This window comes from Cibotium barometz, chromosome 55, assembly GCF_041138505.1.
Source record: "Cibotium barometz isolate CiBa-2024 chromosome 55, ASM4113850v1, whole genome shotgun sequence".
NCBI lineage: Eukaryota > Viridiplantae > Streptophyta > Polypodiopsida > Cyatheales > Cibotiaceae > Cibotium > Cibotium barometz.
Genome location: NC_141100.1, coordinates 19793543 through 19811903, shown reverse-complemented (window position 1 = coordinate 19811903; position 18361 = coordinate 19793543).

The following is an 18361-nucleotide window of genomic DNA, read 5'->3' as shown; positions in this document are numbered from 1 at the left end:
TCAAATGCAATTGGGCATCCCCTTTGCATAAGTACGGCCCCAATGGCCTCATTACTAGCGTCTGTTTCCAAAACAAACGGCTCATTTGGATCCACAATAGTCAAAACAGGTGCAGCTGCTCTACGGTCACCTTGAGCTTATCAAAGCTCTTCTGTTGGGCGTCCCCCCAACTAATGTTTTTTGTTTTTGACCGTAATTAAGGTGGGGGTAGAGGAGGGTCTGAAGAGGGGGCAGAGGGGGGGGTCAAGACATAAGGTAGACATTATATCTTTTTGATGAGTTTTGTCATGAGGTAATAGATCTAGTGCACAATCTCCAAGATAAGGATGTAAACCAAGAGATTCATCATCCAAACCCTCAATGGATAGGGTGCCCAATGAGCACCATCTAGATCCCTAGTCAATGATATAAGCATGGACAAGCTGGCAGAAAAATTTAGGCTAGGAGTGCCAACCGTAAGGGTAATCCCAAAGCCAACCCCAACCCTAGTCAATTAGTCAAGTAGGAAACCACCCACATTTATTCCCATAGAGAGATATGGTTGAAACAATGCAAGCACGGAGCACGAAGTGTCTTTTGCTAAGGCCTAGATAGCAACATTCTGTTCATTTTACCAACACCATGGTATAACCCTCTTTTTTTTTTGTTACCAAAAACAAGTAAACTTAGCACCACAACCTATGCTGTCATGCAAAAGAAATGATTAGCCCTACTACCCATACCAAATATTGGCACATATTCCAATGCCCATTTATCAAAACCCTTTACCTGGACGTATCAACCCTTTATTTAGAGGTATGAATATACCTTCACTTATGCCATACTTACTTCTAATATTACCTAGAGGTATGAACCCTTTACCGAGAGGTATGAATAGACCTTAACCAATGCCATACTTACCTTTGATATTACCACCGTAATCGATTCCTCTTGGTACTAGTACATAATAGTACTTGGTGGCTACTAGAACATGAGAGCTATGAGTCAAATGAGTAATATGCTTCATATGGATGTCCAGCCTCTAGCCATTGACTATGCCTCCTTATTTGAAGGTCACGGTGCAACATATAGCAAGAAACTTCAAAAGCATGTCACCACCATGAAGGCCACCTCTCCAATGCTTTCATTTGCAAGGGCCAACATGTGCTGCTTGGTGTCCTCATAGAGAGTCATCTCACCACCAATGTCACCACCAACATCACCACAAAGTGCCCCAACTCCATCCCCAAATGTTGTGTCAAACCCTAATGTCATTTCACATTGAGGCACATGTTACAAGTGTGGATTCAAACATGCTTCGATGATCCTCAACTTATTAAGCATATAAGGAGGAATTATTTACCATCAAAGTCTCTACTCTACAATGAGGGAAATTTGTAAGGAAACATTTCAAGCAGGCAGTAGAAACCTCAAGATCCAACCTTAAGAAGCTATTTAAAGAGCCTGAACATGCAAGCCCCAAAGGCTATAGTAGCTCCTATAAAGGATGAAGTATTGAAACTAGAGGTTTAAAAGAAGACAACCTCAAAGAGCATGCAATAATACAATGGATGATTAGTTGTCAAGGATAATGACATCATGACCATTGAAAGTGGTTTGGACAGCAATAGCTCCAAAGTTACCTCCCTCATGGAGACAACACTTTGAGGATTGGATTCATTTTCTCAGAACCATGGACACTCTTACAATGGAACTAGTTTGTTGCCCTTGAGTTAAAGTTCCTCCAAAAAAAGACGACTTAGCTACGTGGCCTACCTTGATTGACGTTATGGGGCTAGACATAATGTTTTGCCTTGCAACACATGGACCTCACAGCCTTGCACTCACAACTACCATCACTACGATAAACAATTCCCAATCCACTACGGTATACAATTTCCAATCCATGATGCTAAAGTAAATTTTCTATTAGAGCTAAACCTATGTCTTACAAGTTTTATGTGACTCCCATAAGTATAATGAAAGAGAGAATCATCCTTGTGAGGCTATGGATTACATCCAGTGATTGTGTAATCATTTGGTGAGAACTAGCTTCCTCATGGGATGGCTTATCGTCGTACCCTTGGTGGATGAGGCTACCCTAAACATATCAATATCCCAAACCTCATCATCCATCACCTTAGGTAACCCCTCTCGTTCCTCTCTATAATCAACCACCCCCCAAAGACCACCTCCCAAACCTCAACTTTAATAAGCCTTCAAAGAGGTCACTAAGAAGGAGTGGGTACCTAAGATAACCCTGGCTAGCCAATGAAAGTAGGAGGCCTAAAGAAAATACTTGGTAGCCACACCATTTAGCCAAAAGCTCTACAATAGATGAGATCTACCAAGTGGAAGCCCCAAGAAATAGAGTTTTACCCAATACTCAAGCCCCGTTAGATGTCAAAATCTTAAGGCTACAACGATAGAAACCTTTCCATTTGGGTCCCAAAAACCTTGCTGACCATACCCAAATCTCGAAAGCAAAAGATATTCAGGTTTTAGCCTCAAACCCTAGTTCGAAGTTCCCAACCAAGTTGTAAGCACAAGGCGTCTACAAATGGAAGGCCTACATTTGGGTTCCAAAGTTAAGAAAATTTGCCCATTAACCTCTACCTTGACATCAAGAGCTAAACCAATTATGGAGTGGAGATCCACAATTGTTTCTCTAATGCCAACTCCAAAGCTTAATCAAGAATGAGATAAATGGCTTTCCACCTTGACCCATGTTTCAACACCACCTAAAGAGACATCAGTGAGTTTGTTGACATAAAATAGCAAGAGGAATCACCTTCCTAATGTGAACCATCCCACCTAGTCCTATCCCCATCAAATAAGAGCCACCCACCGCGGTGCCAAATCCCAAAGAAAGCTATACACATGCTTCTGTGTCACCAACTAGGAACCCCAAGTCTCACAAGGATCACCATGACCTCACAACACTCATGTGTGTTATGTCACAACACAAACACTCACAAGGAAGGGTAGACCAATCGCTACTGCCAATGTAACGAAGAGTTGTCCACCTATTACCACCGATCCAAAGTCGATAAGACCATCACTATTTGCTCCATGCATACATAAGAGAGAGAGAGAGAGAGAGAGAGAGAGAGAGAGAGAGAGAGAGAGAGAGAGAGAGAGAGAGAGAGAGAGAGAGAGAGTAACCTTACCCCTTTTAATCTAATCTCACCACATTAGCATACCCCCGATGACACCCAAGCCACACACTCCCCCCCAACAAGCGGAAAAAGAAACCACCAAAGCCATCAGTAAAAGCATAGAATGTCAGTAAACCAAGCCGAAAAAGAAACTACCAACACCATCAGTAAAGGTGTAGAATATTGGTAAACCAAACCAACATCACTGGGCATAAGAGAGACACTTGCAAAAACAAGTAAACTACTAAAGAGGTAACCAAACCTAACTCTCTGACAAGCGTATTCCACAAGATTCCATCTAAAAAGCCACCTAAGGAGGAGCCACCCTGGCAATTTGCTACCACAACAAGAATATCGTTTTTACACATAGGCAAGATGCAACTTAAGATTAATTTGTATATTAACCAAACCAACTGATGAGACATCTAAACCACAACCAGCAAGAAACTGGGAATAAGAAGGAACGCATTTGGAAAGCACCAATTTTTCGGCAGCCACTCAACACAGACATTGACGTCTAAGCCCCTTCCCATCCCAGTAAGTAGGGTAAAACGTTTCTCAAACCTCCCTTTATAGTTTTTTTGGTTCCCCATTGAGTGGGTAGAGCACTCCCCAGAGAGGGTAGAGCTAGTAGTATAGCTAGGTTTGGTTGCAGTACATTGCCTAGTGGGATAGTCCAAACACCCAAATAGTCCAAAAGTGAATTCTGCTAAGTAACCCAAATCAACTTCCACTTACAAATAGACCGTTTCAAGTTTTTGGTGCTCATTAAACTATTGGAATTATTCACATTATTTGAAATTTATGGATTTATTTGATGGATATTTATTTTATGTGCAAGTGAGACTGATCACCTCTAACTTGTCACATAAAATAAATATCCATCAAAAAAATCCATAAATTCCAAATAATGTGAATAATTCCAACATCAACCCCCTTCACACACATCATTTTTTCCACTTGGTCCTTCACTTATGTACATTGACCTATACAATCCATTCTACCTTGTGCTCCATCCACCAGCAACAATCCATGCACCCTTGGTCGCACCTTATGGTCATGATATCACACCTTTATTTAGACACACTTTCACATCAAATCCCTCCATGCTCGCCGCCAGCCACATTCATCTCCCATGCCAACTCTTTGTATGCTTCTCTTTGCCCATTGTTATCTTGTCGTAGCTTCTTCATTGAGTCTTGTTCCTACTAAGTACAAGCCCATAAATTACAATTCTGATGTCTGTGCACTAATAAGGGCTACTAGCCTTCCATCTATGCATGTCATGCCATGACTTTATGAAGATTCCCGCTAAAGAATTCTCCATCTTGTCCAATTAAATGGTCTATGGGGTCTTTGGATCCATGCACCAATACAGTGGTGATTGTTACCCTCTTTTCGTACCCCATAAATTATACACCATAACTTAGTATTGCATATCTTCTCCACATATGATGATGCACACACACATGTACATGTATATCTTTTGGTGCACAACTCCTAAACTTAGGATATAGGGGGACATTAAGCTTATTGTGTAAACTAGTTATCAAATGCACTGTCATGGAATTATTGTTTGTGTAACTTTTAAAGAGACTTATTGTCAAACAAAGATCTTTGATATCTCCCTTTGGGTATATTGGTAATATTTCCTTTAATAAATACAAACCCTAAATAGCATATCTATACCTAAGAACATTTATCTATTCATTCAAGTGTGTGTAAAAAAGAAGTTTTGATCAGATTTCTTTCATATTAAAGGTGAGAAATATTAGAAACCACAAATAAATAGATATTAGCATAAAGGGCACATATTAAAAGAGATGTTTTGATAATATTTTTAATATTAAAAGCAAAAAATACTTAAAAACCACCAATGAATAGATCTTAGCAAAAAGGCACATATCAATTTTTACACAACAAAAAGTATTTCTATTACTTGAAAATAAAAAGACATAAATATTTAACATAAAGCTACATTATCTATACTCTCTCCCATATGGACATGATATTAAAAGTAAAAAATTTATTTTTACATAAGGAAAAATATTACTAACACTAAAAAACTAATTTAGTTTGAAGAAATGTTCATTTTTGTATGTAAAAATGAAGTATTGATAAATAAGATACCTATTAATCCCAATAACATCTTCAATCTAATCCAATTATGTATGTAAAAAGAGAACTTAAAATCAATTATAAAATAAAACTTTTGATCAATCCTTGACACCACCTTGATGGACTCTCCCCAATATTCCTAGTATGTTAACATATTGCTTGTGCTACAAGAGAGCTAGGCCCTTGCAAACATGAGAATTGTTCTCTTAAGAATAGTTTAGCTATTTTTTCATACATTTAACTGTCGAAGGTTTGTACTCTCTCTCTCTCTCTCTCTCTCTCTCTCTCTCTCTCTCTCTCTCTCTCTCTCTCTCTCTCTCTCTCACACACACACACACACACAAATTGTTAAACCCTTAATTATAAATTATTTTCACAGAGTTTTATGCAAAATCCATTCTAATTCTATTCCAATAAACACCCAAACATAGGCAAATACATTCTATTCCACCTATTTTATATACAATATATCTATCTTTTATCTTTCATAGATATTTTACATACCAATATATCTACCTTTTACTTTTCATCATTATTCCTATTTTTCTTTGTAATTCTACTCCAATAAACACCCAAACATAGCCAAATACATTATATTCCACCTATTTTACATACCAATACTTGTTATGGATCACCCAAACCCTCGTCGAAACAAATCTAACAATAAGATTACCAAATAAACACCTAAACATAGCCAAATACATTCTATTCCACCTATTTTTTATACCAATACATCTACCTTTTACCTTTCATCAATATTTTACATACCAATATATCTACCTTTTACTTTTCATATTATTCCTATTTTTCTTTATAATTCCATTCCAATAAACACCCAAACATAGCCAAATACATTATATTCCACCTATTTTACATACCAATACATGTTATGGTTTGCCCAAACCCTCATCTCGAAACACATTCAACAAGAAGATTACTTGGCGAAACCACAACTATCATGGGGATCTTTCCAATAGCCAAGCTTGTAACCCTTGAGGTCTCCAAGCTTAACCACTCCTTAAGTAGCAATTCTAGTGTAGCCTCTCGCGTCGAGAGTTGTCACACCGCCGTGTTGCACTACATGCACTCGTCCCTCCTCTCACCTCACTTCACTCACACACAATCACTAGCATACATTAGAGAGATATTAGCAAGAGGATTAGAAAGAGCCACACTCTATTGCACAATGGGAGATTCCTTTCTATTATGATAGATTTTCACTTATATACATGGCCATAAATGTTCACACTCAAACTAGCCCGGCTGGGCACTTTAAGCTCATAAGAGGCCTAATGCTATTACAATGACTACTCTCATAATATATCCACAAAGTATATCACTTGGGACTTCATCCTAGGTTGCCGCCACACACTCTTGAAGTGGAAGTTCCCGTAAATACTTCGTCGGACCATTATGGGTGCCCATCCAAGTTGTAGTTTTGGACATCGTTGCTTCATATCTTGAATGTATGACCTTTTGGTGTGTCCAGCTTGACTCTTTGATGTAAGATAATGTCGTTAGATCATCCTGTAAACCCCAAAAATGGGTTAACATTCCCCCCTTCCTGATGCCAATTGCATCCTCGTGAGATTTCGTGAAGATCTTTGTGTGGGGAGAATTAACAAGCTTTGTTGATTTGATGTTGAGTGATGTTCAATGGTCCTTGTTCCTCCAGAAGGAATAAGAAAGGCTAGTTAGTAAATGAAAAGGTTAGTGATAGTGGGAATTCCTAATGGGGTGGGGGGTTTTGCGAGTGATTGCATTTTTATATTTTTGTGAGCATGCTCTTTTTTTTTGGTATATTTTTTTCTCACTTTGTTTTTGGCAATCACAAGCAGAGTTACATGTTATTGGTGTTAGTGGGAATCTAAGAGATATTAATAATGGGGGAGTAGATAAGGAAAGATCTGGAGGAACTTAGACAAAATTATCAGAACAAAATTGTGATTCTCAGTTCCTTATCTAATTCATTGAAGTGACATTCATCACTTGAAGAATTTGGTCTTTGATGATTTCCCTTTTTGTGGTGGCAGGATTCTTGTCAAATGTTGTTGAGTAGGACCTATTCTTTCATGCTTCTTTCCCTGTGCTTTTTATGATTTTATGTATATTTAAGTACTCTATGAAGAAGATAAACATGAGGTACATTAAAGGAGTCAAAAAGAATCTAATTGAGCTGTTGCTTGTTGAATTAGCCACTTGTTGGCGAGGCATTATAGAATTACGTCAACTTGTGAGGCTAATATAGACATCTACAATAAGGATTAGAGATCAATGTGTTGTGAAGACTTAAATTTTCATTTGGAGAGGTTTGCAATTTGAACAAAAATTCCAGGTGATGGGTTGTACCATTGACCAGGCTTGTGCCCACCATGCCCCCCCATCCAAAGATGTACCTGGAAAGTTGTTAATGTTGAGGCTCTGGTGAAAATGTCCTCCAATGCATGAGTATGGATATGTACTCATGGAGCAGTTGTTACATCTAGCTAAAATAATGGTAAGATATTAGCTTAATAAAAATGTATTGTCTATTGAAGATCATTGGGAGTTTCTTATGATATTTTACCATTTTCAGGTAGACAGTTGTGTGACCCCCTTGTTGTTGTTGTTTTTTTCCTTTTTTTTGGTTATCAACTTGTGAGCAAGTGGCTACTCTCCTTTTTTAAAGAATAGGTTCTTATGTCCGCGTAGCTTCTGCACTCATGTTCTTCTCATCCAAAGGGGTGAAAAGAGCATTGTGAGTTTTGTTGAAATATACAAGTGAATGGGTGTGTGCGGGATCAAGCCCTAGCAAGAGGCTATAAAAGAGAATCTATAAATGAATGGGAAGCAATGAAAAGGTGAGAGGTATCTACTGGGAGAGAATAAAGGGTAGCATGAGAAGATTTAGGATGAGAGGTATCTACTGGGAGAGAATAAAGGGTAGCATGAGAAGATTTAGAATGTGTGGAGATATTCTGGGAAAAGTGAAGAGGTGGAGAGAATCAACCAAAACAGGTGGAGTGAATCAAGGAGAGATCAGTGGGATTAGATGCTTTGCATGTTATGGATGTAAACTCTATCAATTGAGGCATTGGCCTAATGAGAATTTGCTGGTTTTTTAGTATCCATGCTTACATTAAGCTATCAGTTATTTACACACTTTGCCCATCAAGAAAAGCTATGGATTTTGTAATCTTTATTGTCCAAAGTGGCTACATAGAGTCTCTTAATTATTCATATCTGGTTCTAACACATAACCACAAAAAACTTGCAACAAGTAAGGGGGTTAGATTTTATACACATTGTTTGTTCAAGGTACCCCAAACATGGCGTGTTCATGTCTTTGTGAATGGAATTTCTCTGAATGAGCTTTTAGTGTTGGTTGACCTAACAAATCCCATAACTCGAGGGTCATGAGATTATTCTCTTGCTGTGGATAAAGCTGTGATTGGATTGTGTTGATTTTATTGTAAAGTTCAAATCCAACCATAACCCTTGGGATATTCTGAGTAAGATATGTTGGGAGTTCCAGCTCCTCCAAGGTCTCTTCCTCTTGTAAGAAAAATTTCACAATGCCTACAAGAGTGTTCAAGGTGACTGTTTGCATGGATTTGTCAATTGAATACCACGAGTCACATACCCAAGTTCCACCAAGGATGACATCATATTCAAGGATTGTTTGAGTAGCAAAGCTAAAGCAACCTGTAACTTCGATGGTTTCTCCATTTGGCACCTATTGCAAGAGAATTTCCTTTAGGGATGATTGCAAGTTGGTCCAATGATACCCAATTATCTATTGTCACAAGGTTAAGATCTTGGTACAACTCATTAGCCTCTAAAGGTGCAAGGTATGAAGCTATGCTAGCCTCACCTTGAGAGAAGAGCACTCCTCCAAATGAGGATTTGAGAGACTACTTAAATTTGTAAGGGATTCATCAAATTCCTCACCTGCTTTTTCAATTGCATCATTTGTGCAATATTCCTCTAATGGCTCTTGGCTTGATGAGTTCATTTCTATAGAGAGTATGTCTTCCTCTTGAAAGGGAAAACAATACTCCTCTTCATTTCTATAGAGAGTATGTCTTCCTCTTGAAAGGGAAAACAATACTCCTCTTGTTTTTGGGTTTTGGTTGCTTTTTTAGGTTTGACATTATGAGGGTCAATCAGAACCGGTGATCCTGTTTCACACTCGACAATGCTAAGCATGCTCTTTTGAGCTTGATTTTTATGTTCTTCATATGTCATGTGATCATGATTTTCAATTTGGGGTGGTTGGGCGGGCTCTAGTTTCTTGATTGGACTGTGAGAGGCACTAAGTGACGAGTCAAAACTTGTTTCATCCTCACTAAGTGATATACTAGAACTTGTTTCATCCTCTGACTTAACTTGAATTATCATGCTTTTATTATTCTTGCCCATGCAACAAGAACAAACTTTCTTTCGTGCTTTTGTTTCATGTATTGCACATGTGGGTTTTATGGTTCGAGGGGTAGCCTTTGAGGGGGATGCTTCCGCATCATGTGTAGTTTTTGGCTTTGGTCCTCCATAGGATCCTTTCCCTTGTCCTTTTTTTCAACCTTGGTTTCAACAGTCTGTTTGCCTTTGTTTTTCTTGGGTTTAGGAGATTTTGGATCCTCTTTTGGTTTCTATTTTAAAACAAGCTCTTTTACCCAGTTTGAAGTGTGTTCTTCTGCATTCTTTTTTATTGTTTCTCATGCCTTGGCTTGCAAGCGTGTAAGCACATTCAAGGGTATTATGAAAAATTTCCCATTTTACACATTCAAGATGGTAAGAACTTTATATTATGCAAGATAGGTTGCATTGAAGCAACTCGCCTTGGGAAGTCTTTGAATATGTGATCGGTGCCACATCATTCATATGTGGGTTGCAAATTGTCAGTGATTGTGGGCATGGAAGTATTCCAAACTATGTAGTCTGCCACTTTGCGTAGTCCACAACAATAGAAGCATTGCAATGTTTGCTTAACTACTTCTTGAGTAGGTTCTACCCTTTGGACTGTTTCTGTTTGAGGCAAGGATGGTTGAAACAGTGCGGGTGAATTAGGACATTGAGATGTGTCATGACCTAAAGCTTTGCAATATTTGTAGAATTGAAAGATAGGCTTAGGGTACGCACATTGGGGATTAGGGTGGTAGTGGTGGCAATGAACACAAGGCATTAGGTCCACCACTTTGAGAGGCATTACATATATTTGTCCTTGAGGGTACTCATCCGCTCTTTGATATTTCTAATCAAAGCTTTTAAGCAAGGTTGTGTAGAATGCAGGTAATGACGATTCTGAGATCAGTTTCTCATCAAGGGAAGGTTGAGGTCTATAGGGGCCCTTTAAGATGCCATGTGATTAAAGGTTATTAAGGAAAAGAGCCAATCGTGTGATGCCATGTATACAAAAATGTTGGGTGATTAAAGGTGGTCAAAAGATTCTCTAGAAGATGCCTTTTGTACTTTTCATTTCCAAAAAGTGAGGGGGAAGTTTTTGAAATTTCGGACGTCCATAACTTCTACATATGAGCTCAAAATTTATCGGAGATTACAGATCCAGAATCTACTCGTCGAGCTCTTTCCATAGATATGTCCCATGATATAGTTTTGCTCGCTCGATTTCAAATTCAATTTTGGCGGGAAACTTTGAAATTCAAACTTCTAGCCGTTTGAAGAACAAGAAGGTATCTAAAGTCAAAGAAACTTAACGTTTTAACAAAAAGTCATTAAAATCATAATATGGTAGCTTAAAGGGCCCCTATAGACCTCAATCTTCCCCTAATGCTTTAGCCTTTTCTTGACTTGGTTTAGATGAGGAACATCTCATATCATGATCATCCTCTATCATGTTGTCATCTAGACGTATGGCTTCTTTGCAACATTGATCGAATGATTCCGGATTGGATACAATGATGATCAAGCTGTGTAACTATTTTTCTTTAGGCCCAACATGAAACATCTCTTTAATTAAGCATCATTTAGTTTTTCCCATAGCTCACATCATGAGTCCAAGATTTTTATCGACGCATAAAATCTCTAATGGTTTCGTTTGGTTTTTTCTCAATCGAGTAGAGTTCTCTTGCTGCACTCCACTGATAACCTTGCCCTAAAAAGTTATGGATGAAGGCTATTTTCAAGGCTCTGAAATTTTCCTTAATCTCCTAGGCCATCAATGTGATGAACCATCTACTAGCCTTTCCCACTAAGCAAAGGTTCAATGCATTTACCTTGGTGGGGTAGTTTGGATTTCCAAAGGCTTCACATCTCTGTTCAAACATTTACATGAATTGGACAGGATTGGTTGTTCCATCATACGTGCCCATAATTTTTGAAATCTCTATTGCCACATTCTTGGATGAGTCATTGAAGCTGTGTATGGGTACTCTTGTGGTTAGGACCTCATTCAATCCTTGGGAAACCCCCTTTCTAGATTAGTCAATATGTCCAAGGTTTGGCATCTAGGGGTTGCAAAGGGTTAATACCTAGCACTTGTAAAGGTTTAGAACTTGTCATGCTAGGCAAGGGACCAAATCTTGGAGGGATTAATGTAACAGGGGGTGTAAAACTCGATGATACACTTGTTGTCAGCATGGCAAAAGGTATTGGGAGATGCATGTGGGGAATCTATCTCAAGAGCTGAAAGATTTCAACCATTGGGTTCAATTTGGGTGTTGGCCCACGTAATCCCTCAATCATTCTCATATCTTAATGTTTCCAATTGCTCCTTCAAGCACACGTGGTTTTTTTTATAGGTTTTTGTATAGCCCGTTATACAGCCTCGTTTGACCCTTCTATAGGTCAAATGAGGGTTACTTTGCCTTAATTTGCTTAGGCGCTAAGAGCACATAAACGACCTGTGGATATTTTTCCAAAAAAAGTATGTGCCACTAGTGTGTTAGATGGAAGATGAGGTCTCACAAGCGCATCTGAACGCCCTTAGGATAAACTTTTCCAGAAAACGTGCATGCAAGGGAGCATCCCAAATGGACGAGGAGGTCTGAAAACCTATTTTCCATCACTATCTCAAGATGAAATTTTTTTCCAGAATGGTTTTTCCATTATTGTAGCTTGTTTTTGAACGTGTTTCAGAAGGAATTTGGAAATTAGCCATATGAGAGTTATAGTTATTTTGAAGTACTATAAATTTATCTCTCTGACTTTTTCGTGAATTTGTTGTTTAAACACTTAAAAAGTAGCCCGAATATGGTTTGCGATCTTTTTCGAGCAATTTTTAGTGCTTTTAAGCCTGTTTTTTCCCTCGAATTTTGAGGCTACTGTTTGGAGGTCAAAATGATGGATTTTTTCCTCATACGTCTCAGACCGATTTCGAAGAGCTCGATTAGGGTTTTTTAATGAGTACTAGAACACGTTCATTAGTCTCATGGTTTAGGAGATACGGGCCTTCAAACATGGGCATTTTCTACACTCTCTTTTTTTGGGGCTACCTCCCGTTTCACGATTTTGGCCTACCTCCCGTTTTATGGACTTGGCCCACGCGAGTTTTTTTTTGGCTATCTTCCGTTTCACAAAACTAGCCTACCTCTTGTTTCACGAAATAAGCTCGCACAAGTTATTATTATTATTATTTAGCTACTTCACTGACCTATCTCACGTCGTGAAGTACCTCTCGTGAGGTATATTTTTTTTCTCTTTTTTTTTCTATCTCCCGTTTCATGAAATAAGCTTGCACGTGTTTTTGTTTTTGCTACTTCATGGACCTATCTCACACCGTAAAGTACCTCGTGTGAGGTAAGTTTTTTTTTTAATTGCCACTCCACGGACCTATCTCACGTCGTGAAGTAGAGGCTATCTCATGCCGTGAAGTAGAGGCTATCTCACGCCAAAAGTAGCTCGCATGAGGTAGAGTTTTATTTTATTTTATTATTTTGGAGCGTAATGGGAAATTCATTTTTTTGTGTGGAGGGAACATTTTTTTAATTTTGAATTGGGGAGATATGGGCATTTTTCCCAAAAGGCAAGTGGGAATCAAAAAAGTTAACACTTTATGACACCCTCTTACACCCTTCATAAATGACTCCCCCCCCCCCCCCCCCCCAAAATAGACAAGTCGGCAACTTATTGGCATCTTTACATTAAATACTCATTAGCCACTAATGAGTTATGTAAAAAAAGTGATTAAGAATTAATCTAAGATTGACTCTCTCACTTAACTTTTTCCCTTTTTAGAGATATAATTAACCACTAATCGTTAATTAATTTACACCATTGAGCACACCATTGGATAGAGCATGAAATTGCTAAGCTATTTGCATCAACTAATGTGTAAATTAATCCATAATTAGAGATTAATTAAACTCTTAATTTTTGTCTCTTCTCTTTATTTGTAAAATTAAGCAAAAGAGAGAAAAATTTCTCCAATTGATAAAGAAATTTGATGCATCTGGATGCTCTCAAAACACTCAAGGACACTAATTTTGACCTCTTACATGATCAAAATGGACTCCAAACAACATATTTACAATGTCTTTCAACTCTTGGAATGGATTAATCTCTCCTTAATGAAAAACCAGCCCAATAGTGAAGATAAGTAAATTCCAAGAGTTTTTGATGTGGCACATATTTCTTTAGAAGGCTTACATGAAATACATTATGAACTTTGAGATGAGGAGGCAGAAGAAGCTCGTAGGCTAAGTCACCTACTTTATTTGTAATAAGATATGGCCCACAATATCTGGGGGATTACTTCCATTTGGTGGAAACCCTGGATGTAAGCTCCATGTTATGATCAAGAGGATGGGCTTATGAGCTATCCCTCAGACTTGAGCCTTCCTTTTGATCCAAGAATGTTGTCGTACCCAAATGTACTCTGATGGTGATAAAACTTTGCGAGCATGTGGGAAGGGACCCCACCCACATGATCGCAAAGTTTGTCACCATTCGAATCATGTTTGGGTTATCAATTAGAACCCAGTGCGGATTTTTCAAGTCTCTTAGTGCTAGAGAGGCAATGGAAAATCCTGCTCTTTCCCATACCATCGTACCCAAACATGCTCCGATGGAGACCAAAATTTGTGAGCATGTGGGGAGGGACCCCTCCCCCCCGGCACTGATCGTAATGTTTGGTCACCATCGGAGCATGTTTGGGTTATGAATTAGAACCTAGTGCAGATTTTTCAAGTCTCTTAGTGCTCGAGAGGCGATGGAAAATCTCGCTCTACCCATGCCATCCCCCACACCTGCTCGCACACAAGTACACTACACAGGGACAGACAGCGATACAACAAGGCAGAATTTTTTTGAGAGATTAAGCTATCCTAAATGATTTCTAACACACTTATGCAAACAAACCAAACAAAAAGCACGAAAATTAAGGAAAATTTATTGATTTTCACTCTATGTTAAACTAAAAAAGAGGGCTAAAAATCACTTAAAAAAATGTATTTTTTCATGCAATGGAGGCAAAAAAAACCAAATACACTCTATGTGCAAACCCTAGAAACATTAAAAACCAAATTAACAACAAAAACAACGATTAAAGCTAAAAATTAAGCAAAAATATATTCTTTACAAAACCAAAAAGAGAGCTAATTCTCACCAAATCACACACAAATCACCATCAAAACCACATATTTTCATGGTAAACCATTACTAAAGATAATTTGCAATGGTTAATGCATAGATTAGAGAAATACAAGGGAAAAAGCCAAGGGATGTTTCCTCGAGAGCGGCGTCAAAAATGTTATGGCTCACCCAAACCCTCGTCGAAACACATCCAACAAAAAGATTACTTGGTGAACCGTAACTGTTGTGGGGATCTTTCTGATGGCCAAGATCGTAACCCTTGAGGTCTCCAAGATCGACCACTCCTTGAGTAGCAATTCCGGCGTAGCGACTCTTGCGTGCGTTGTCACACCGCCATGTTGCACTATGTGCACTCGTCCCTCCTCTCACCTCACTTCACTCACACACACTCACTAGCATGCATTATAGAGAGATTAGCAAGAGTATTAGCAAGATACACACTCTATTGCACAATGGGAGAGTCCTTTGTATTATGAGAGATTTTCACTTATATGCATGACCATAAGTGTTCACACTCACTTGAACTGTAGCCGGATGGGCACTTTAGGCTCATAATATGCCTAATGCTATTACAATGACTACTCTCATAATATATATCACTTGGGACTTCATCCTAGGTTGCTACCACACACTCTTGAAGCGGGAATCACTGTAAATACTTCGTCGGACCATTACAGGTGCCCATCCAAGTTGTAGATTTTGACACCGTTGCTTCATATATTGAATGTATGACCTTTTGGTGTATCCACCTTGACTCTTTGATGTAAGATAATGGTGGTAGCTCCTGTTAACCCCAGAAATGGGTTAACATTATTCTTATTTTTTATTATTTTCTTTATTATTCTAAAATAATTATAAATTAACTATTTTACATTGAAATATTTATCAAAACATCATTTCAATTATTTTTCCACTCATTCTAAACCATTTCCAACCATTTTTCAAACTTTTATAAATTTTCAACATCGTTAAAATTTTTACTGTCAACATTACCTAGCCCGTGTCAAGCCTATTCAAAGCCAAAGTTGTGTTTCTACATTATTCAAAACATTCTCACACTTTTATGGATAATTATCCATGACCAATGATACAAGGTTCATTAGTATATTCCCCTAGGCCTAAAGTTTTAAGTGGTTTGGTGATACTAGAAATGTGGTATGAAGAGTCACAATATCTCATAGGAGACTACTTCACATGAAATCATGGTTATAAGAAATAGGATTATAAATGTTTTCACATTATTGGATGTGGTTAAGTGTGATATGTATTCAAACCATTACCTTGAGTGATTTTTCCCTCTTTGAATCCAAATCCTATTAATACTATACATTCCTAAGGTGATTTTGAATGTAAAACAATGGAGAATTGAAGGATTTCAATGTAAATACAAATCATTCAAAGCTAAATTCGTGAAAAAGATGACCAAAACTCTAATTTATATTGTATAATCATACATTTTATTGATTCAAACATAATGAAAGTGTAATTCTAATGTAAACCCATTGTTTAATGAACATAAATCCATGGCATGGTTAAACAATGATGAAGATAATTGTGTTCTTATTGTTAATTATAATTCATCCTTTGAATCATGCTATCAATACAATTTTTCTTAATTGATTATTAGTGAATAAGGTATACTTTCTTGCATAAGAATCCCTTATTAAAATGTTGCTTGAGAGAGTAGTACTATAAGTTTTGCTGCATGGTGGGAAAACTACAATCAACAATCAAGAAAGAATTGAAACCAAAATATCAAAGAAGGATTTAATGATAAGAATGAAGTATAATTATCAATAAAGAAGAAGCTTCTTACCCCCCTTGAAAATAAGTATTTAGCAACAAGAAAGGAAGGAAAATAATGCAAAGAAATGGGAATCATCATTGGCAAGCTTCTTACCCCCTTGAAAAGAAGTATTTAGCAAGGAAAGAATGCAAAGAAATGGGAATCCTATTCCTGCCCTTACTAGAAACCTATCCTGCTTGAGTTTTCTTTATCTCCCCCTATTTTAGTTTTGAGAGGATTAAGTTATAGATCCTAGGATTAGATCCAAGGAAAGTCACAGTCAACTATGAGTACCATTGAGCCCTATTCTTGGGTCAGGTAGTGGGATTATAGATTCCCTTTCCTTTTCTCTTAAAAGTGTCCTAAAAAGAACCCTATAAATGATTTGAAGATGAACTATGGATAACTAACGTTATCCTTAATTGAGAAAGGAGCTACTTGATTTCTTAGGGAAAATGAGACACTACAGAATAATCTTTCCCCACATTGATATCTTGATAGTCCCTTTATAGGAAGTCTTAAGACGAGAAGAATTCAAATTTCCACTTCCCTAAAAAGTAGCTTATTATCTCTTAGTTTTTGAATTGGATGGACCTAGGATTGATGATCTCCCAACATAAGGGAAGAGGATAATAGTGGAGAAGGTGAGGGAGAGTGAGTATGTTTACATACACCAAAAGGGAAAAAAAGATGAGGAGCCAAATCAAGATTCTACCACCTTTGAAGCAAGCAAGGTGGGTTGATTTCTGAAATTACAAGTGGATCCTTTGGATCGATCTCTAAAAGTTAGAATATTCTTCTCCTAGCCCCAATGATTTATTGTCAATATAGCTAGTAACGTATTTGAGGGTGATAGATATAATATAATTTAACACAATTCATCTTAATACCTTTTTAAGTTACTGGGTGGGGACCAAGACCAACAACTTCCATCCCTTGCAAGCTAGACTTTGATTACTTTGATTACTTTTAACTTTAGGTAGAATTGCTTTTACCATTGTGTAGTGGGAGGAAGGTAGATCTTTGTCGTGAAACTAAGAAAGAGCTGGAAGATCTTAAAACCATGTGGAATGAAAGAGCCTTGCATGCATAACAAGGAATTTAAGGAAAATAGAAAGAAGATATAGGGGAACAGTGATGAACCAACAGATCATTGAACACCATATTAGAGAATTTTGGGAAAATCCACATACTTTGGGAATCTGAAATATAGAGCCTCCTAGTAATTTTGGTAATTTCATTGATTTTGGTAATTTCATTAAATTTGAGATTTATTCCTTCCAATGTGTCAAGGAGACTCTCACATAAGCATGAATTGAGCTATCATTCAACGGGTCTATAATGTTTGTTACTTATAAACACTAATCATTGTAGCATACATAGCATTGTTGATTGTTGATTGAAATCAATTTACAAGTGGTGTTTATAAACACCATTTAAGTCAGTTGTAACATACATAGCATTGCTGATCGTTGATCTAAATTGTTTTTTAGGTGGTTTTTATAAACACCATTTAAGTCGATTGCACTTAAACAATTCCACAACTGTTTTTAAAAAAATATGTAAAGGATATACAAAATTAAAAAAAAGAAACATTAGTATGGTGCCAGAATAGTAAAAAGAAAAATCATGACCATGTTCTCAATATTTACATGACAAAATAAGCTATGGAACCATAAATGCATCCTCATTCATTCTCCACATCGCAACCACGTAAGCTCTGAAGTGCCTTTGAGCAAATGTGTGGTGGTATTTTGATCCTTTGTGGAATCTTTTGTCCCTTTGTAACCCA